A 23,512-nucleotide genomic window follows, 5' to 3' on the forward strand; every position below is an offset into this window, starting at 1 on the left:
CTTTCTAGAATGCAATATGTGTATCTTTTTATTCACACTGAAGTGCCTCATTCAAAACACAGAGGCAATTGTACAGTAATTCTCATCCAGGATGAGGTTTCGTACAATTGAGTAATATCTCTACTTCTCAGCGTGAAGTTAATTTATGTAATTTGTTACACTTTAAGATAAAATAATGAATGCACATATCTACCATATCCACATTCTTTTTAAAAACAAAATTTTAATCCTGGTAGAACAATGTCCAATCACTTTAATTTCATAGGGATACATATGCTTTCGTTGCAGTCCCATTAGCACAGACAGTAGCTTCCTGCAGTGCAGTACAGAAAAGAGAGAGCAATTGTGTCCTTTTTATCCTCAAAAATTTTCAGAGACTTAAAAGTTTTCAGAGACTTTTTATGGACATATAAGTGAGAGAAAAGAAATACAGACAAACTCAATTAAAGGAAAATAGGATACTTAATATTTTTGCTTTTTAATTTCTTTCTGTAATCTGTAGATGCCTTGGATCAATGGAAATGATTTCTTTTTGGTTTTGCTGAAAGAATTTTACATTGTTTCAGAAACTGAGCTATCCCATATTACGTTTTCTCTTGAAATGTGATATGTCACTAGATTAAATAATAGAATAGGGGAGAGGAGTCAAGATGGCGGCGTAAGCAGACTCGGAACTCACCTCCTCCCGTGGACACAGCCAATTTACAACTACTCGTGGAAAAATTACCCCTGAGACAGAACTGAAAACTGGATGAGAGGAACTCCTGCAACAACGGACATTCCTAACTGAGGTGGAAGAGGCAGAGACTCCCTTCTGGAGAGGAAAAACGCCGCCTTCACAAGCCGCCAGCATCACGGCCGCCGGGAGCAGCTCACAGGTACACAGCCTCCCTTGGAGGCACGGGGTCCTGAGCCCGGGAGCGCCCCTGCTGGGGGCATTTTGTGGACCCAGCACAATCGAGACCAGCGGCATAATATCTGACTGTGCCTGCTGCTAAAACACTGGGGAGCACCCCCAGAAACCCGGTTCACAAAGAAACTAAAACTGGCTCTTAAAGGGCCCACGCGTAAACTCACCCGTTTCAGGAAGCACCCTAAAGTCACCAGAACGAAAGGTGTACAGTGCTTTGGTGACAAGAGACTCACCTAATAGGCCCTGAGTGCATCTCGGTGAGGGGTGAGACCTCTCCAGGGACTGGGACATTGGCGGCGGCCATTGTTGTGGCCCGATGTGGATGTGCTGACACAGACACCATTGGAGTTCTCCCTGAGGCCTGCTAGCCCAGGGTCTGCCCCACCCGCTAGAGCACTGATCTAATCCAGCTCAGCCAGGGCAGGCAGCCCACCCTAGAGACTGGCCCCACCCAACAACAAGCCCTCAGGCAACGTGTGGGCCTGCATAGATTGGTGACTGGATTCTCTGCAGCCTGGCAACTGAGCCGACTTGAGCGGGGCAGGGTGTGCACAAGGAGCGGGTGGAGAGTGTGGGGTGGTGGTGAAGTGTGTGGGGCTCCCGCCATGGAGAGACTGGGTCCGCTTGGAGAGGTCGGGGCACTCACACGGGGCAGGACTGTGTTGACTGTGTGTGTGGACCTGTGGGCGGCAGGGCTTCTCAGCCGCAGAAGACTTGTACTTCTCAAAGACCCACATAGGAGGTTTGCTCCACCTTCCAAAACCTGAAACAATTGGGTTCTCCTGTGCCTGAGGCCAGCCCCACCCAGCTGCAATCCTCAGAGAGCTGACAAGAGACCTAATAGGCTAGAGGCTTACAGCAATTGTAAGGCCCTGAGCCTAACAACTTGCCACGGTGGGGGCCTACTCACTTAAAAGAAATACTGCAACACAAATGTGGTATTAGAACTTGCAGCCAACTGTGCTGGGGATCCCCACACCTGATAAAGAGACTGAAGGGCCCACGACAACTACAAGCAGCTGAACATTACAACAGCTGGCCAGGAGCCTAACTCAGCCTCCCTGGGCGCCTACAGGGAGAGCAAACAGGCCACAGCAGAAGAATAAACGTAGCCCACATAGGGGTCACCCCTGGAACATTGAGAACTGAGGGAAGCACACTGGAAGCCTCCTAAGCCATCACTTACATAAGGTCACCTATCCAAGAGCAGGAGACATAGCTGACCTACCTAATACGTAGACACAAGCACAGGGAAAGAGGCAAAATGAAGAGGCAAAAGAATACATTCCAAGTAAGGGAACAGGACAAAAACCCAGAAAAGGAACTAAGTGAAACAGAAATGAGCAACCTTCCCGACAGAGAGTTCAAACTAAGAGTGTTAAGGATGCTCACTGATCTGGGGAGAAGAATAGATGAACTCAGTGAGAATGTCAACAAAGAAATGGAAGATATAAAAAAGAACCAATCAGAAATGAAGAATACAATACTGGAAATGAAAAATTCATTAGAGGGACTCAAAAGCAGAGTAGAGGATACAGAAGAACGGATCTGTGAGCTGGACGAAAGACTAGAAGAAATTACCCGAAGTGAACAGGTAAAAGAGAAAAGAATTAAAAAGACTGAGGACAGTCTAAGGGACCTCTGGGACAACATCAAGCGCACTAACATCCGTGTTATAGGTGTCCCAGAAGGAGAAGAGCGAGACAAGGGGTCAGAGAATCTATTTCAAGAAATAATAGATGAAAACTTCCCTAACCTAAGGAAGGAAACAGACATCCAGGTACAGGAAGCACAGAGAGCCCCAAACAAGATAAACCCAAAGAGGCCCACACCAAGACACATCATAATCAAAATGTCCAGAATTAAAGATAAAGAGAGAATCCTGAAAGCCGCAAGAGAATGTCAAGTTACATACAAAGGAAACCCCATAAGGCTATCAGCTGACTTCTCTGCAGAAACCTTACAGGCTAGAAGAGAATGGCACGATATATTTAAAGTGCTAAAAGGAAAAAACTTAAAGCCAAGAATACTCTACCCAGCAAGGTTATCATTCAAAATGGAAGGAGAGATCAAAATTTTCCCAGATAAGCAAAAATTAAAGGAGTTTGTCACCAAGAAACCAGTGCTACAAGAAATGTTAAAGGGACTGATTTAAGGGAAAAAGAAAAGACCACAAATAGGAAAAATTATCTGTTTCCATGATTAGAATGTAATGGATACAAATGCACAACAAAGAGGTTAGATATGATATCAAAAACATGAGGGAGGAGGGGAGTTAAAGAGTACAGCTTTCAGACAGAGGTCAAACTAAAGTGACCATCAATTCTGTATAGAAGAAGAAAGGAACAGAGAAGGACTACTAAAACAGTGAGAAAAAAAAAAGTTGAAAAATGGCAGTAAGTAAATACTTATCAATAGCTACTTTAAACGTCAATGGACTAAATGCTCCAATTAAAAGGCATAGGGTGGCTGACTGGATAAAAAAACAAGACCCATATATATGCTGCATACAAGAGACACACTTCAGACCTAAAGACACTCACAAACTGAAAGTGAAGGGATGGAAAAAGATACTTCACGCAAATGGCAATGAAAAGAAAGCTGGGGTAGCAGTACTCATATCAGACAAAATAGACTTTAAAACAAAAACTGTAAAAAGAGACAAAGAAGGGCATTACATAATGATCAAGGGAACAATCCAACAAGAGGATATAACACTTGTAAATATCTACACACCCAATGTAGGTGCACCTAAATATATAAAGCAATTATTAACAGACATAAAAACAGAAGTAGACAGTAACACAATAATAGTAGGGGCCTTTAACACTCCACTTACACCAACGGATAGATCATCCAAACAGAAGATCAATAAGGAAACATTGGCCTTAAACGACACACTAGAACAGATGGACCTAGTAGATATATACAGAGCATTCCATCCAAAAACTGAAGAATACACGTTCTTTTCAAAGGCACATGGAACATTCTCCAGGATTGATCACATATTAGGCCACAAAATAAGTCTCCATAAATTTAAGAAGATTGAAATAATACCAAGCATCTTTTCTGACCACAATGGTATGAAACTAGAAATCAACTATAGGAAGAAAATCAGAAAAGCCACAAATACATGGAGATTAAACAAAATGCTACTGAACAACGACTGCGTTAACGAAGAAATCAAAGAAGAAATCAAAAAATACCTGGAGACAAATGAAAATGAAAATACGACATGCCAGAATTTATGGGATACAGCAAAAGCAGTTCTAAGAGGGAAGTTTATAGCGATACAGGCCTATCTCAACAAACAAGAAAAATCTCAAATAAACAATTTAACAATGCACCTGAAGGAACTGGAAAAAGAAGAACAAACAAAGCCCAAAATCAGTAGAAGAAGGGAAATAATAAAAATCAGAGCAGAAATAAATGAAATAGAGACCAAAAAACAATAGAAAAAATTAATAAAACCAAGAGCTTCTTCTTTGAAAAGATCAACAAAATAGACAAACCTTTAGCTAGACTCACCAAGAAAAAAAGAGAAGGCACAAATAAGTAAAATCAGAAATGAAAGAGGAGAGGTTACAACAGACACCTCAGAAATACAAAAGATTATAAGAGAATACTATGAAAAGCTATATGCCAACCAATTCGACAATCTGGAAGAAATGGATAAATTCTTAGAATCATACAACCTTCCAAAACTGGACCAAGAAGAAGTAGAGAATTTGAATAGACCAATCACCAGTAAGGAGATCGAAACAGTAATCACAAACCTCCCCAAAAATAAAAGTCCAGGACCAGACGGCTTCCCTGGTGAATTCTACCAAACATTCAAAGAAGACTTAATACCTATCCTTCTCAAACTCTTCCAAAAAATTGAGTAGGGGAAGCTCCTAACTCATTCTACGAAGCTGACATTACCCTGATACCAAAACCAGACAAGGACAACACAAAAAAGAAAATTACAGGCCAATATCACTGATGAGCATCGATGCAAAAATCCTCAATAAAATACTAGCAAATCGCATACAACAATACGTTAAAAGATTATACACCATGATCAAGTGGGATTTATTCCAGGGATGCAGGGATGGTTTAACATTCGCAAATCAATCAACGTAATACACCACATTAATAAAATGAAGAATAAAAATCACATGATCATCTCAATAGATGCAGAGAAAGCATTTGACAAGATACAGCATCCATTTATGATAAAAACTCTGAATAAAATGGGTATAGAAGGAAAGTACCTCAACATAATAAAGACCATATATGAGAAACCCACAGCTAATATCATCCTCAATGGTGAAAAACTGAAAGCCATCCCTCTAAGAACAGGAACCAGACAAGGATGCCCACTGTCACCACTCCTATTTAACATAGTACTGGAAGTCCTAGCCAGAGCAATCAGGCAAGAGAAAGAAATAAAAGGGATCCAAATTGGAAAGGAAGAAGTAAAACTGTCACTATTTGCAGATGACATGATTTTATATATAGAAAACCCTAAAGAATCCACCAGAAAACTTTTAGAAGTAATGAACGAATAGGGTAAAGTTGCAGGATACAAAATCAACATACAAAAATCAGTTGCATTTCTGTACACTAACAATGAAGTAGCAGAAAGAGAAATTAAGAATACCATCCCATTTACAATTGCAACAAAAAGAATAAAATACCTAGGAATAAACTTAACCAAAGAGGTGAAAGATCTGTACATCGAAAACTATAAAACATTTCTGAAAGAAATTGAAGAAGAAACAAAGAAATGGAAAGATATTCCGTGCTCTTGGATTGGAAGAATTAACATAGTTAAGATGTCCATACTTCCTAAAGCCATCTATAGATTCAATGCAATCCCTATCAAAGTTCCAACAACATTTTTCACAGAAATAGAACAAAGAATCCTAAAATTTATATGGAACAACAAAAGACCCCGAATAGGTAAAGGAATCCTGAGAAAAAAGAACAAAGCTGGAGGTATCACACTCCCTGATTTCAAAATATACTACAAAGCTGTAGTAACCAAAACAGCATGGTACTGGCACAAAAACAGACACACAGATCAATGGAATAGAATTGAAAGCCCAGAAATAAACCCACACATCTATGGACAGCTAATCTTTGACAAAGGAGCCGAGAACATACAATGGGGAAAAGAAAGTCTCTTCAACAAATGGTGTTGGGAAAACTGGATAGCCACATGCAAAAAAATGAAAGTAGACCCTTACCTTACACCATACACAAAAAATATCTCCAAATGGATTAAAGACTTGAATGTAAGACCTGAAACTGTGAAACTTCTAGAAGAAAACACAGGCAGTACGCTCTTCGACATCAGTCTTAGCAACATCTTCTCAAACACCACGTCTGACCGGGCAAGAGAAACAATAGAAAAAATAAACAAATGGGACTACATCAAACTAAAAAGCTTCTGCACAGCAAAGGAAACCATCAACAAAACGAAAAGACAACCTAACAATTGGGAGAAGATATTTGCAAACCATACTTCTGATAAGGGCTTAATCTCCAAAATATATAAAGAACTCATGCATCTTACCAACAAAAAAACTACCAACCCAATTAAAAAATGGGCAAAGGACCTGAACAGACATTTCTCCAAAGAAGATATACAGATGGCCAACAGACACATGAAAAGATGTTCAAAATCATTAACTATCAGGGAAATGCAAATCAAAACTACAATGAGATATCACCTCACGCCCGTCAGAATGGCTATAATTAACAAGACAGGAAACAACATGTGTTGGAGAGGATGTGGAGAGAAGGGAACTCTCATACACTGCTGGTGGGAGTGCAAACTGGTGCAGCCACTATGGAAAACAGTATGGAGATTCCTCAAAAAATCAAGGATAGAACTGCCATATGATCCAGCCATCCCACTGCTGGGTATTTATCCAAAGAACTTGAAAACACCAATTTGTAAAGGTACATGCACCCATGTGTTCATTGCAGCGTTATTCACAATAGCCAAGACTTGGAAGCAACCTAAGTGCCCATCAAGGGATGAATGGATAAAGAAGCTGTGGTATATATACACAATGGAATACTACTCAGCCATAAGAAACGATGAAATCCAGCCATTTGTGACATCATGGATGGACATTGAGGGTATAATGCAAAGTGAAATAAGTCAGAGGGAGAAGGTCAAATACCGCATGATTTCCTTCATTAAGTAGTAGATAATAACAACAATAAACAAACACATAGGGACAGAGATTGGATTGTTGGTTACCAGAGGGAAGGGGAGGGAGGAGGGTGAAAGGGATAATTTGGTCCATGTGTGTGGTGATGGGTTGTAATTAGTATTTTGGTGGTGAACATGATGTAATCTATGCAGAAATAGAAGTACAATGATGTACACCTGAAATTTTACAATGTTATAAACCAATGTTACTGCAATAAACAAAAATTAAAAAAATAAAATAAAAATAGTAAAATAAAATCCTAAAAATAAAAAAATAAAAAAATAATCTGTGCTTAACTACAAAAAAAAAAATAATAAATAAATAAATAATAGAATATACTTTGTTTCTAAAATTAGTCATAAAACCCTATTAAACCAGCACCAAAGCATACCTCATCCAGACAAGCATGATTTTCCATTTCTCACAAGACTCTGAAGACTATACATCTATTTGAAATCTTCTTACGAACATTTAAACAACCAGTCTTCATTTTTTCATAAATTTATTTAGCATCATTTAAAATTTAAGAATTTAATATTTTTTAAAAAAGAAACAATTCATCTCATCTAACAGTTCTCTCACATATATGCACATCTTTACTATTTTGTTTTCTATAATCTTCTGGAAAGATTAAAAACTAAGACATGACACTACTCCAACTTTAAAACTCAAGAAAGTTCAAACAACATGAACTTAATATTAATTGTTCCCAAAAGGCTGCTTTTGAAAATAATACATCTTTACTATAAGAGTGAATTTTTTAAAACTGAATTCATCAGGGGGGTTTGTCTCATGCTACCCATTCATACTTTTACTCAGCCTGTAAGAACTCTTGAATGTTTTTTCCTCACAGGTTTCTTCTCATGCCCCTGAGGTAATGCTATAATGTATATCATATTGTATTATAGGTAATTGATTGCCTGACTGCTTTTCTTCTAAATGATGAACTTCCTGAAATTAGGGACAATGTCTTACTAGTCATTGTAAACAGGTCCTGAATCACATGACCTTTCACACAGTAAAGCATCTCCAAGTATTTGTTGAATAAATGAATATTGCCTAATAAAATCCATACACAATTATTGCTGCCTTTTTGATGAATTCTACCATCTGTCTTAACACATGAAAGCAGCCCCATTTCTTCCTAGTCTTAGAATTCTGTATGTGATTCTTTTGAAGTTTCCTTTGAAAAATCCTTGCTAATATCTTTCCTGTAAGGCGAGAAGTCAACGAGAAAATATGTCACCTTTCTGGAGCACTGAAAACAGTGAAGGAAAGAGTTAACGATAGTTTTCTACTTCTTTTAGTCTCATACTGTAGCCTTGTATAAGCTGAGGAGATAAGAAGGTATACAAGAGAGAAACCATGCATCAGACCTGATTTTTAAAAATCCTTTTCTGAGGAAGATGCATCATCATTACCCATACCACAGGAGTATTAATCATATTACTTTGAGGAGCCATGAAGTCTATGTAATTACCTTGAAAGCCACTGTCTGCCATGGGGAAATATATTATCAAGGGAGTTATATTCATTTGGAAGTTAGGAGGCTAAGGCGGTAATACTCACCCACCCCTATCCTCCTACATGCCTCCCATTCTCTTCACTCTCCATATTTTGACTTCACAGTGGGAACCAGAAATAGTCCAAGTAGAAAGTAGGTTTTTAATAACAACTACCAAGAATTCACATGCCCTCAAATCCTGTCTACCAAAAATATGACTCAGTGTTTCCCATTAACTTCTAGCCATGTGTATTAGTCAGGGTTCACCAGAGAATCCAAAATACACATAGAAAGAGTGAGAGTGAGAGACAGAGAGACATTTTAAGGAGTTGGCTCACACGGTTATGGAGGCTGGCAAGTCCAAAAATCTGCAGGGTGAGCCATCAGGCTGGAGAGCCAAGGAAGAGCCTATGTTGTAGTTCAAGTCAGAAGGCCATCTGCTGACAGAATTACTTCTTGCTCAGGCTAGATGAGCCTTTTGTTCTATTCAGGCATTCAACTGATTGGATGAGACCCATCCACATCAGGGAAGGCAATCTGTTTTTCTCAAAATCCATCAATTTAAATGTTAATCTCATCCAAAATCACCTTCACAGAAATATACAGAATAATGTTTGACCAAATATCTGGCACCATAGCCCAGTCACGTTGATACATAAAATTAACCATCACACTAATATTTACTGAGCTTTTGCCCTCTAATTCTTCTCCACTGCAAATATGCATGGACCTGGGCCTGCTGAAATCACAGGCCAACATGCAGCTGGTCCAAGAAGCGCCAGAAGATATCTGATTTACAGGTCTACACTAAGCTGGCTTGTTACCTCCAGCTCTGTAGTTTATAATTCTGTTCACTTTTTGTACTTACAAACTAAAATACCACGTTGGTTCAGTCTCCTACCTTCTCCCATCTCCAGTCAAAAAAATAGAATAATAAATGGTACAAAAAATATTAAAGGACAAAAATCATTACATTAAATAATCTCTAAGATTCCTTAAAGCTCTAAAATTCTATGAGGGAGAAAGAAATGTAGCCAGCTCCATCTTTCTCCAAAGTCTGTGTTTGGAGATATTAGTTCTTGTGATGGTGCTGGAGGGTTAGTGTGTTTGTGGAGGGGGTAAAGACGCAGGCTTGGCGAGAAGACAAGGAGAGAGTAAAAAGATCACTGGTTGGTGGCCAAAAGGTTCAGGGGGAGAGGGGGATAACCGGTGAAGCACAGGGGATTTATGGGCAATGAAACTGTGATGTATGATACTGTAGTTGTGAATACATGACGTTACGCATTTGTCAAAACCCATAGGAGTGTAGAACACAAACAGTGAACCCTAATGTAAACAGTGGACTTTAGTTAATAATAATGTATCAGTATGGGTCCATCAGTTATAATAAGTGTACCACACTAATGCAAGATGTTAATAATAGGGGAAACTGTGTGGGGAGAGGGAAGGGGGAGTAGATGTGAGCTCTGATTTCTTGCTCAATTTTTCTGTCAATCTAAAACTGCTCTAAAAATAAACTCTATAAATTTTTTGAAAAGGAGGAGTAGCTTAAATGATCTGTAATAGGAAAATAGTTAAATTACATACAAGATGGAATGTTACACAATAATAAAAAATGATGTTTATGAAAAAACAATCATCCTCAGCCTAATTCTGGAAGGAGAGGAGGACAACATCCAAAACTAACTTTTCTGTAAGGCAGTCCACTCACTTTGGAGAGAACAAGAGTCTAAGCAAAGAGCTAATAAATTTGTTCTTGCAATAGTCTAATGAGAGATAGTCTTGTGCCAGAATAGTGGCAATGGATTAGAAAGATGTGAACAGATTCCAAACATTGTGGAAGTAGAATGGACCAGACTTGGTAATGGGTTGAATGGAGGTATGCTGGGAGAGAAGGGTGCCAAGGATGACTCTGAAGTTCTTCCTCATCTCATTTTCTAGAAGAGAGGTTGGAAATCAAGAGTTCTGTTTTTAACAGCTTAATTGTGAGCTGCCTATGAGGTATTGATGTAAGGATTTCAAATACACTTATAAAATCTCATAAAAGTGGCCTGGACTAGAGGTATAAATTTCTTAGCCCTATGTATATAGATGGCATTGAAAATCCATAGAATGGATGAGAATATCTACAGAGAGTGTGGAATGGTGACAAGAGACACAATAAAGCCATTGCTTTGCCTGGGTGGGGGAAGCTAGTAAGGGAAAAAAGGAATGAGTCATAGAAAAGTAAGGGGAAGACTTTGAAGTTGTGGTGTCATAGAAGCAAAGAGTATTTTAGAGAGAGAGGTGAGTCATGCCAAATGTTGCACTGAGGACTGGTAAGAGAGGTTGTGTGGTGAATTATTTATAAGTTCTGGCTCTAGAATTTGGCTTCTGGGAATCATATAGCAATTGTACTCCTTACTAGTCATGTGACCTTGAGAAAATAATTTATCCTCACTGTGCCTCAGATTCTATGTGTGTAAAATTAGATAAGAATATTACCTACTTCACAGGGTTTTTGCAAGAATTGAACGCAACATGTAATTGCATGGAACAGTACTTAGTAAACAGTAAGCACTCAATGAACGTTAAAAGTATTTTTTTGATTTGGCAATATAGAGGGTATTAGTGACATAATAAGGGCAGGGTTACCAGAAGAGTGGAGGCAGAAAGTGAGTTGGAGTGGGTTAAAGGGTAAATGCTCTGTTGATAAAATTGTTCTCCTAGTTCTTGGTGAAATCCAGTGACAAAAAAATACTCATTGCTCCCAGAAACCACTATTCCACTGGATAAGTCTATATATGGAACAACAATCTGGCCCCCACACCTATCACTCCATTGATCATCATGCTTGATTTTTCACTGGCCTTCTCAACTCTAATTTTAGAGGGTTCCTCCTTGTGTTAAACCAGAATCTACCTTCTAAGATCTTCAATTCACATTTTGTTTCTTAAACGTCTATCTTTTAGTCCTTTATTTTTATAAACTGTAGGCCTCCTTCAAGTCATCTATTTCCAAGGTTCTCAAAAATGGCCATCAGAATCACTTGGGATTAAAAAATAAATTCTGAATCTCAGGCCTATCAATCCAGAAACTCTAAGAGGTAGGACCCAGGAATCTGTAACTTAAGTGTTTGGCAAATTTGATGTACAGGCAAGTAAAGGAACTGCTGATCTATTGTCTATGTGAAAAAATACCTTCAATGATCCATTTTTTCTTCTTTTTATAACTCGGAGATTCCAAGCTAACCAAATGTCACTTTTACTGGCATCATTACTTTAATATTTAGCATTTCCAAGTTGCTAACATATTACATTTTGCAGAGATACCAAAAAGATACCAATTACTCCCAATCTATGATCATTTAACAGCTAATTGCAACATACAAAGCTTTGGCACCCAGATGCCATGCTCCTGGGTGTACCCATTTGGCTACAAATCCTTTTTGTAGGGGTGGTGGAAGCTAGGCGATTAGCTGAAAACCAAAGTGTGATTTCACACTTTGAAATTGGCTTCATGCTTTTCCTTAGATAAGAAGGGAGTTGCTGTGGCTACCTAGTCCTATTCGTGCTGCTCTGGATATTTGCTCCATGGGTACTCTTATAGTTTGGGCATGATCTCCAGCATCACAAAAAAATACTGGAAACATAAGTGAACCAACTCATTTCTTCACATATTGTGATTGGTTTTTCTTTTATTTATGATTAATGATTGAACTATACCATCACTGTCACTTGCATCCTCACTTCTCCTTGCCAAGTCCAGCTTTAAGAGCTAATTTTTTTCTGTCTTTGCACACTCTCCTATTTCCCAGAAATGTTCTTCCTCTTAGCTACTGTTGCTTTGGCTTCAATATTTGCTTGTAAGTTGCACCTTCATATGTTCTTTTCAACAGGGCTCAGCATCTGGAAATCAGGCTTTTCAGTGTCCTCTCACTGGTAGAATATTCACACCTGCAATATGGCTCTAGAATACATCTCAAGATGATCCAGGACCCATCAAGCATTGTCTACATGAAGGTAGCTTATCCACTGGAACAATTAAAACTAGCATACTACACCAGCCTTCAGGTAAAGTACTTAATACTGCCAAAATTAGTGGTCTTTTTACAGCTGTCAGCCTCTGGGAAAAGTGAACCTTGAAACCACTGCTCTTGAAATGATTTGTTCTCCATCTTTGTTTTGAGACAGTTAATTTTCTGAGTGCTTGTCTTCATTTAAACTCTAACTCAAGCTGGCTCAGTTTTAATTTGTGCTTTCTCTAGGATTTGTAAAAAAATTCTGATGCCTCCTTTAAGTTGCTCCAGATTGAATTTGATTTTAAAATGTCTTTTTACTCCAAAATCTTCATTCTCAGGCTCAAGTTTCTGTACTGTCCTAGAAAACTCTTTCTTTCACAGCTGGAACTATTCAGGTCCCCAAAGAAATTGGCACCATCCTTTACACATGGTAGGTGCTCAATAAATGTTTATTTGTTTATCCATTCATTCACTCATTCAACAAATATTTATTGAGTTCCAGCTATGTCTAGGCACTGTTTTAGGTTTTGAGGTTTCAACAGTGAATAAAACGAAGTCTCTGCTCTTACAGAGCTTAAAATGTGGTGGGAGAGACAGACAATAAACAAAGAAGTAAATATATATATCAAATGTTCTTCAGAGTTATTGAGAAAAATAAAGCAGGATAAGGGAGATAGTGAATGCTAGGGCCCAAGACTGGCTGTTTTAGACAGGCTCGTCTAGGGAATCCCTCACTAATGAGGTGGCATTTGAACAGAAACCCAAAGGAAGGCAGAGGGTGAGGTGTGCAAATGTATGGGGAAGTGTTCCAGGTAGAGGGGAAAGTAAATGCCAAGGTTCTAAGGGAGCATGCTTAGAGAATGAATGGATGGATGGATGAATGGATATTGAACACAGAATAAATTAAGGAAGAGAAAGTGTTGGGGAGATATCCTCAGGTCATCTCAATGGTCATATCCTGAATATTCTCCTCCCCTTGAGTAGTATGAACAGACTCTGTAACTTGCTTCTAACAAACAGAATATGGCAAAGGTGAGGGGATGCCACTCCCATGATTATGTTATATATTTATATATTTTAAAATATGTTTTTTAAATATATATATTTCTGTCTTGCTAGCATATAGTAGACTCTCCTACTGGCCTTGAAGAAGCAAGTGCCTGGGATGTGAACTACCTGTGGAAAGAGCCGTGTGGCAGGGAACTGCAGGTGGCCTTTAGGACCTGAAGGCCACAGTCCTACAGCCACAAGGAGCTGAATTCTGCCAACAGCCATGTGAGCTAGGAAAAAGACCCCGAGGTCCAGATGAGAATATAGTCTGGTCCATATCATGATTAAAGCCTTGTGAGACCCTCAACAGAGGATCCAATCAAGTCGTGGCCAGATGCCTGTCCCATGGAAACTGTAAGATAACAAATTTGTGCTGTTTTAAGCTACTAAGTTCATAGTAATTTTTTATGTAACATAGAAAACTAACACAACAAATACAGCTGAGCTAAGTAACAGGTACAAAATTTCATGTTACTCAATCATCTTACCCATCCTTTACCTCAAACTTGAGAGTAATGTGTTATATAGTTAGTTTTCTGTCTCCCTTCTCCCCCTACACCTACACCTACCTAACCCTCATGTCCAGGCTCAGTGTCAGTTCAATAGCTAGGACCACATTTTACCTTGTGCGGTATTCTCATCTTCTGCTGCATAACAAACTATTCCAAATCTTAGTGGTTTGAAAGAATAATATATTATTAGTTCTCATGTTTCTGGGCTCAACTAGGCAGTTCTTATGTGGTTGTAGTCATATAAATGGTGGGTGAGGCCAGAGTCATCTAAAGGCTTGACTGGGCTTGATGTCCAAGACGACCCACTCTAAGTACTGGCAGTTGATTCCGGTTGTCAGCAGGGAAGTAGGTGGAGCTGTCAACTGGAGCATCTACATGTGACTGTTCCCATGTGCCTTAGGCTTCTCATAGCGTGGTGGATGTGTTCTGAGTTGGAGTACCCCAAGAGTATGCATTCTGAGAAGCGATAAGTGGAAACTGCCAGGCCAGTTAAGGGCTGAATCCATAACTGGGGCAGCATCACTTCTGCCATATTCTATGCCAGTTTCAAGGGAGTGGAAAGATAGACTCCTCTGTATAGGGGAGTGGCAAAGTCACATTGCAGAAAACCATGTGGAATAGGAGATAACGTTACAGCCATCTTTGGAAGTACTCTTGGTCACTGTAATGATTGAGGGAAATCAAGCTCAATTCTATGCTTATCATTGAATCATAATTGAAATTAGAGAGCCTTGAGTTCAATTCATGGCTCTGTCCCTGACTAGCTATGTGATTTTGATAATTAACTCCCTGGGGCTCAGTCTCTTCATCTGCTAAATTGGATAATAATACCTACCTCACTAGTAGTTGTAATGATTAAAGGAAAAATATATGAAAAAGACATAGCAGAGTTCTTGAAACCTGGTAGTACATCCATAAATGATAGCTATTATTATTATTATTATTATTGTTATTATATTTAGTTATGTTATTTCAATTCTGACTTTATTCCTGATTCTCATAACTGGAACTCTTCTTTATTTTCAGGACATCTTGCACCCTCTAGTAGTAAATAAATTATGAGTCTGTGAACCAGTAACCTTCCCTGAACTATAAGCTTCTAGGCATGGCTTTCTGCCTTGGTTATGCCTGTCCTATCTTCCCAGAAATTATAACCTCAGTCTAAACCCTAGCCAAGGGGTTGCAGTCCTATTTTGTACTAGTGGACTTTCTGGATGGGCTTTCGTAGATTTCTGCATGTGGCCTGTTCTATGATTCTCCACTACAGTGGTTACTTTATCCATCAGGATACCCCCACAGGTTTGCATTAAACCCTATGAGTTTCACTGCCTAGCTTCAAGTCTGGGCTTGGTCTCAGAGTTTGTACTTGCCTACTCCTGTAAATCGATCTAGTTTTTGATCCTGAATTATTTTTCTTTCTCTTATCCTGCTGGAGGTAGTATGACAGTATCGGTCAGGTAGGAATATGTCACTTTCAGAGTTCTAATTCTTCCTACATGGATGCTCCTCAGCCTCTTAGTCAGTTCTCCTAAGAGTATTATCTTTCATGCCCATCAACTGCTTTCTGCTTGCTCACTTGCTCACTCACTCTCTCTCTCCCTCCCTTTCTCTTTGGCTCCTACCATGATCCATTACCACACCTCTTCTGCAGGAACTCTAAGAATTCTTCTGTTCTTTCCCATCCTCCAAACCTAGTCTGCTAGGTGGGCCAGAACGTCTAGCCCCTGCACCCTTCTCCCCGCAGACAACCTGCATCTAAAAGCATCACTGTCTCTCCTCTCCTCCAGGGGATCACTGGGCTTTGATTTCTTCTTGATGAGATGAGCAATAATCCATTCTCATTTAATGACAGTTTAGCTCTGGGAAGATAGACACAGCCCTCGATCCACAATGTTTTACCGAGAGGAGTGCTTTTCACTCCAGCATCTACAAGAAAAGACAATCCTCTAGCAAGTGTGGCAGCTTGATTTATTGCAAATTCGATATGATAGGGTGACCTACAGAGAAACAGCATGGTGCTCGTGCTGCTGGAGATTGACTGGGAAAGAATGAAAAGTGCTTTTTACCTCACTAGGGGGCCAGTCAGGCTTTTATCTCCCTAAGTTCTGGGATTCCTTTTCCTCTACTGGAAACTAATCAGCTTTTGGGTTTCAGGGCTCTCAAGGAGATGTTTTCATGAGGGTGACAACCGAAGTCTATCTTAAAACAGACTTTATGTTGAGAAGGCTTAGAGGCCCATGGATGCAATTAAGCATTACTGTCTAAAAAGCAGTCAGAACAAATCATTGTGCTTAAAATTTTTTTATAAAAACTGTGTTACATGTAACTCTATGATAGGGACATAGGGAAAGCAACAGAGTGCATAAAACACTGAAGGGTAGGGATGGAATGAAGCCAGAGTGCCATCTGGTACAGTAGGTGATGGTGAGGACTATGTCAGTAGGGTGGAGCCTAACTCCACAGCCCAGGGAGCCTGCAAGATGGGCCAATTTCCAAGGATAGCCAGGACAGAATTCAGAAAGGGATGTCCTCCTTAGGATGATCTTTCTCACTTGGGAAAGGAGCTGGGCCAGAGTCTTCAAGCATAGAGAAAAATGGGCGTGTAAAGGGGGTCAACTTTCTGCAGCTACAAGTCATAGGAACACATAATAGCAATGAAAACATGCAACCATAGGCTATCATGATGAGAATTAAAAATACGGGAGACGTTATTCGTGGAGCTGTTATTCCCCTCAGGGATATGATACTGTGCCAGATGTTGTCTATCCTGACTCTGTGTCATTTCTACCCTTCTATCTTGGCCCAGAAAAAGAAATTCTAGAAATACATATTCAGGATCCCCTTGCCAGCAGGTCTCCAGCTTATATGATGCCACAGAAAGGGACCTGTGTGAGATTTGGACAATGTAATAAAAGGGAAAGCCATTGTTTCTCCTCCAGAAGCTGCAGGCAGGGGCTGGGCTGAAACAAGCAGGGCTTTGGCAATGACTTCTGAGCATTCTTCAGAAATCTCCCACGTGGCTCCTGCAGACACCTGAGGTGGTCAGTGGCAGTCCTCTCCGATCCCTGCATTTTCTGCTTCCCTGACGTAGGCAGCACTGAAAAGGTTGTGGAAGCCTCTGTTTCCTTGTATTAAATCTCCTCCAGCTGAAAATATCTGTAATGATTTCTACTTTCCTGACTGAACTATGACTTTATAAAGAAGGTGAAGAGATGTCCTCTAAAATGAGTGATATTGGCCTTACAGGTGGGGATTGGAGCTGATTTTAGTCAACTTGGGGGAAAATATTAAATGTAACATTATTCATATCTCATATGCTGTGGAGCAATTCATACTTGCTGCATAATAGTGATATTTGTAGGAAATTTATTAAGGCAACTGTTTGCAAGATATAAGTAATAATCAACCATGGCATCTTCTAATATTAAAGTTTCTTAAAATGTCTCCCTATTATACAATAAACACCAATAACTGAGTTTTGTGCCCTAAGTGGCCTTTCAGAGCTGTCTGGGGCCAATGAATGGCATAAACTACAACAACAAAATAAAATTGAGTATGTAATCATCTTAGTTGCAACCATCTGGTGCTTTAAAGAGAGAATTTAAATGTAGGGAATAGTTAGAGATGTAATTAGTCTTTGTAGTGACCAATCTTCCGGTTATTTTTCTTTTGACATGTATCATTTTTTCACCCCTTTTCAACTGAAATAGAATCCAACTTAGCTCTCAGAATGCAAAGTGGATACCAACTTCAGAAACAATTGTTCCATTGTGTTTAAATTGAGTGTTCCCTGTGATGGCCCATTTTAACCTTGCTTATTAGATTTTGCCATGGCAAGGGCAAACTGAGAAGCGTGGAGAAGTAGACTCAAGCAGGTTTTCTTCAACCACAAGAAACATACAAAATCCCGAGTGCCTCAAATTGTTATAAGAAGCAAATTTTTAGTAAAGTTATTTAATGAATTTGCATTAAAAATTATGAATGAAGTGAAGAATCTGTAATGCTTCAATTCATAGCTGTACATATCATGGTAACATTACTTCTGCAATTCAGAAATGTACCATTAAAACATATATAAGTGAAAAAACCGGCACAACCAACTAAAATCCTTCCAGTTCTCCTACTAAGAAAGACAAATGTTTTCTGGTATACTCCAGCCACCTGTGAGCTTTCAATCTGTCGAATACAATCTAGCTTAAGTCAGCAACCTGCCCTGTGGCTGCAGCTTCCCAGAGAGATTTTCCCAAGGAAGCATGTCATTCCCACAGGAGGAAGTATCTGTCATGGTAGACTAGCCATTATGAATGCTCTTCGTGAGCTGCAAAATCAAGGAAAAATTGACCTTTTAAATTAGTCTTTAGCCAATAAAATATAACAACTTGAACTAAAATCTTACCCAAGTATATACTGTCTTTTATCCAAGTCCTGAGTGTATAATACTGTACTGGATTAAACTCAATAAGTATTTCCAGAATTTAATGAATACATGGATGAATGAGACTAGCATTGCATTGATGGATATGTTGAGCTATTTTGGAAATACATGGGAGCATTTTAAACTTTAGAAATTGAAGGAATTGTAGATGTTATTCAGTATCACTAGGGAGACCATATAATATATGGTCTCCAAAACAATTTTTATAGTAGCAAATGTTAGGTCAGAAGGGACATCTGGACAACAGGTGTCAACTGGCACTATTCCAGGCAAACTGAGATGTCTGGTCTTCCTGAGCATCTCGCTCACCCTCCCCAAGTCTATTGCTAAAATGCTAAACATAAAGGTGAGAGAAAGCAGAATCAATTCTAACATGATCTTATTTATTAAAAGATTATTGACCTGAAATAGACCCTACAGCATGTGTCGTTTGGGTCAATCAGGAAGCAGACTTTGAAATATAGTTAGGAGTGCAAGAGGTTTATCAGAAGGAGGATAATGCCAGAGAATAATAAAGGAGAGAGGAAGAGAGAATGTGCAAGGAAAGCTTTCAAACTGCATTTCAGATCTGACACCTGTGAAAAGGAAAGAGAGGAAACCACATTGGGCAGGGAGCGACCACAATGCAGCTCTGACAAAATCTCCTCCAATCTAACAGGGAACTCTGGATCAAAGTTTGCCAATTAAAGGAGAAATGGCAGTCTGTAGTGACCCTGCCATGCTCAGTCACTGGCTGGGGCTGCTCAGGAATTGGTGGCCTCAGATCAAAAGCTAAAGCAAATAGGAGGAACTGCACTCATTGCAGCTGAATAGTGAGTTTCCTCCTGATGGAAAATCTGATTGGTGCACCTCCAAAGGCTGCCTCATGGCATATCAAACCCAATCTTCTTTTACAAATGAAGACACTGAAGTTCACAGGATCTTTAAAGCACATGACAGGTTCTAGAACCTCAGATTCTTGACTTTAGGGCTACTGAATCACCACACTGATATATATTCTTCAAAGAAACTTTGGGATAATAGGACTTTCTGAGACCCCAAAACAGTAAAATAATACTTGATTACATAGCAAGCAAGAGGCAGAGCTGAGAGATGTACCTTGGTCTAACTAACTCCAAAGCCCATATTTTATCACTAAACAGGCAGGGTGGGGGAAAATTGATCTGAGAAACTAAAGATCTTTTAGGGATAATGTCTAGACCTTAAACCCAGTAAGATGCCGCTCACCTCTTCTACTCTCTCAATTCAGACTAGTTTAGGGAAAGAATGATAAAACACTTTTTGGATTGGTGGAAAGTAGAATTGTAAACTGTTTGGATATAAATGTCATTCCTCATACAAAATGGTTTGTACCCTAAAAAAGGGGAATAATGTCACCTCAGTCAGCCTCTGAGTACTGTAAACTAATGAAGATCTCTCTAAGGTCTGGTTTTTGGTGACTCCTCAAACACCCACACACACACCAGCATTTGTTTTTTCAGAGTTGCTGCAGTGTGGGCAGGATGTTTTCTCAAGACCAATTCTGCTTGGGTGAGGGAGGCAGTTGAGATTTTAAGAGCTACTGTAATTCCCTAGTTCAACCTCTATAGAGCTCATAGCTTGTTAACCTGAGTGGACAGCCAGGGAACGTCAGTAATAAATACAGGACAAGTAATGTGTGTGCAAGGAAGATATATAGTCGTGTGTGTGTGTGTGTGTGTGAATAGAAAGTTTCTCATAGAGATTGCAAATAGGTTTTTTCTTCAGTGCAAACTCCAATTTATACCGATAAATAATGAATTTCTGGAGTTCCATATTGCAAAGAACTCTGATACCGAATTCTTGGTTAGTAGGAAACAGTGCTATACTTGACTAGTCATGTCTACATAAGGACAGGAGGTAGGGTGGTAGCATACATGCCATATATTAGCATCTCTTAGTGCAACAAGGAGAAAAAGAACAGGATTTTCAAAACTGGCACGGTTTATCTAAGGCATATTTGCTTTCTTTCAGAATGTTTCCATTAGGTTTAGCTTGGTCCAAGCTGAGTAGGTGGGGCACTGAACACCCAAATCTCAATGTACCCAGAAAAATCTGCTTTTATCTATTCCAAGTCATGGGCCCTACCAAAAATTTCATTTGGAAATTTGAAGAGGGAATTCCATAGCTTTACAATTAAAATAAGAAGAAGAATTTTGAAAATGCCTGAACTAGAAGATTCTATCTCTCTTTCAGCTCTAAAATGTCAATACCTATGGCATTCTATCTGTGAACCTGGGGAGAAATGCCCCTGCTTTTTCCACCTAACCCATTCAATATGAGAAACTGATTTTGGAATTTGAGGCAATTCCCGGCATGTTACAGCAGGTAAAGAGCTGCTGACTCTCTTTATGAGTAGGGTCAGGTCGGGGAGGAGAGGGAAAAAGAATTGAAGGTGCATTTGGTATATGAGACCGTGAAGAATGTGGCAGCTGCTGCAGGAATTGTGTGAGATAATTGAGCAGAACCGCTGAACTGTGCTACAACCTGTTTTTCCCTTTATTTTTCAGGTGCTGATATCTGAATATTGAATTTGGGGAGTCTAAACAGAAGAAATTTTATACTAATATGATTTAACACAAAGGTTTGATATATGATTGTAAAAAAAGATGAGGTGACTGTCCTATTCATTTATAAACAACAAGCTTCTCAGCATAGTACGTAGCATACAGTAGGCAATACATATTTTTAAGTGAATGAGAGAGTAAAGGATGGCCACATTAATTGTCATCCAGTACATCTGAGTAGAAATCACATTCATTCTTTAAGGACCAGCTATTTCCCCTGAAACTGCGCTTCAGTTTGGGAGCTATATACACATCAGGAAGGTAAAAAGAGATTAGATTAGATTAGATTAGATTAGATTAGATTAGATTAGATTAGATTAAAAGCAGAAATCATAGGTTGATGTTCCAAGTAGTAAATATTAGTAGGCCCACATCTTTACCCCTATCTTCCCTTTTATTCTGATTTCTGAGTTTGAAGATGTAATGTGCTTTGGCTAATGGGACATTAGAGACTTGGGAAAGCACCTGTGTGTCTCTGCTCACCATCTTGTTCTTCTGCCATTGCCCAGAGGACATGCCCAGGCTCATGAACTGGAAGATAAAGGACAGTGGTGTAGAGCTGAGTCTCTCCAGTCGTTCTAGCCAAGGCCATCCTAGATCAGCCAACAGTCAGCCAAACCCTAGACATGTGAGTGAGCCCAGCCAAGGTCAATAGAGCTGCCTAGTCGATAACCCCAGATGTATGGGCAATAAATGCTTGTTTTTGCATGCTACTAAGGTTTTGTGGTTGTTTGTGACACAGTACTGGTGTGGCAATGGGTTACTGATACATTTCAGCTTCGGGATTACAACTTGTGATATCTTAGGCAAGTCTTTAACATTTGTGAGCCTCAATTTATCCAGCCGTAAAATAGAAATAATAATATCTTCCCTTCTTGCCTCAAGTTATTGTTGTTTAGATCAAATTAGAAAACATGATAATACATGTGGAAGTTCTTTTCAAAAAGGTAAAATGTGCTCCAATTTTAGTTTATTATCACCTATTGTATAGCAGCGACTATGTAGTCTTATCTCCCTTTTTATCCAGTGATGATCAGAAGCTTCTCTTAATACCTTGTGCACATCCAGGGCATTTCCCTCTCTCTTATCTGTCAGGTGGAAAATTGTGTGTGTAAGTGTACTCTTTCAGCAGAAGCAAACCACAGCTGTGAAGTTTTCCCATTTACTGAGAGTCAATGATGTTTTACCATATGTTGGAATTGTTGCCGATGTCAGGCTTTGAATAATGACCTGCTCATCAGGCATCGGTATTGTTGTAGTAATTCCATCTGGATCCATTTTGACCAGTAGTTTCCAAACTTTTTTCATAAAGGGTCCCTTTTAATATTTTTGTGTGTCAAAGAGTCACCAATGCCAATCAGAGCTTCTGATCCACAAGAGAATATTTCACCCCTGAATTAATAAGATTTCAGCACCAAACAAACAATATTAGTGGTTCCATTAGTCTTTCAAGCACTCTCCTGGATATGAGTGCCGTTTTAATTAGATTTTAAAATAGTGAAATATTTCATTAAAACCTCAGGATCTCTATTACTACCTCTACATAACTCCTTGGGGTTCAGAGTTTGGGATCCAGATGTGTAGATGCAATTTTTCACTATCCCCTTTTGGGATTACATAGGACTGTTCTTATACATGAGAAGAGTAAAATAAAAGCATTAAATTTTAGACCTACAAGGAATTTTAGAGATAGCTCACTATGCACACAAAGAGACTAAGATCCTAAGTTGTTGAATGACATTGGAAAGTTCACACAATTAGTGAGATAACGAGTCAGAATTATAACTCTGGCCCTTTATTTCTTTCCACTCATTTAATGCCACTTTCAAAGGCACTAGAGCTGGGTCTTGAGGCTCTTTCTAAAGTCTCTGTTAGCTGTTATCTGACAGTCTGCCACTTTAGAAATTCATTTGCTAAATTCGAATCTCTAATTCCTGAAAAAATACAAATGAACAAAAACAAAATCAGCAAGGGTCCATGAATGATATATCGCTTTAGATTCTTAGCTATCATTACCCTTCAGAATGAATGAAATATCCGACTTCTGTAATTCTAAACGATACTAATTTTCCGGACTTTTTCCCTTTGACTAGGCTTGTTTTTCTTCCTGAATTCCATTAAGCCACCTACTACTCCCATCCCCTCCACCACCACTAAACACACCAGCTTCTGCCCTTAGTTTGATTTTCTGGCTATTCATTTTTCTTTGAACACTCTCTCCATTCCCATGTTTCCTCACTCTCCCTTCCCTGAGGAAATTTCTCACAAATTTTTACCCTTGGGCAAGTACTGTCTCTCAAA

General features: G+C 39.2%; 1 long non-coding RNA gene across 1 annotated transcript; it reads left to right on the forward strand.

Moving 5' to 3' along the window:
* The first annotated feature begins 644 nt into the window (after positions 1-644).
* Positions 645-22,051, forward strand: LOC147911973 (uncharacterized). Its single transcript, XR_015550709.1, has 5 exons — positions 645-878; positions 12,507-12,681; positions 13,749-14,033; positions 20,841-20,972; positions 21,155-22,051. It is a non-coding gene; the product is annotated as an uncharacterized LOC147911973 (long non-coding RNA).
* The last annotated feature ends 1,461 nt before the right edge of the window (positions 22,052-23,512 follow it).

This window comes from Ceratotherium simum, chromosome X, assembly GCF_057802395.1.
Source record: "Ceratotherium simum simum isolate JZ-2026a chromosome X, ASM5780239v1, whole genome shotgun sequence".
Taxonomy (NCBI): Eukaryota; Metazoa; Chordata; class Mammalia; order Perissodactyla; family Rhinocerotidae; genus Ceratotherium; species Ceratotherium simum.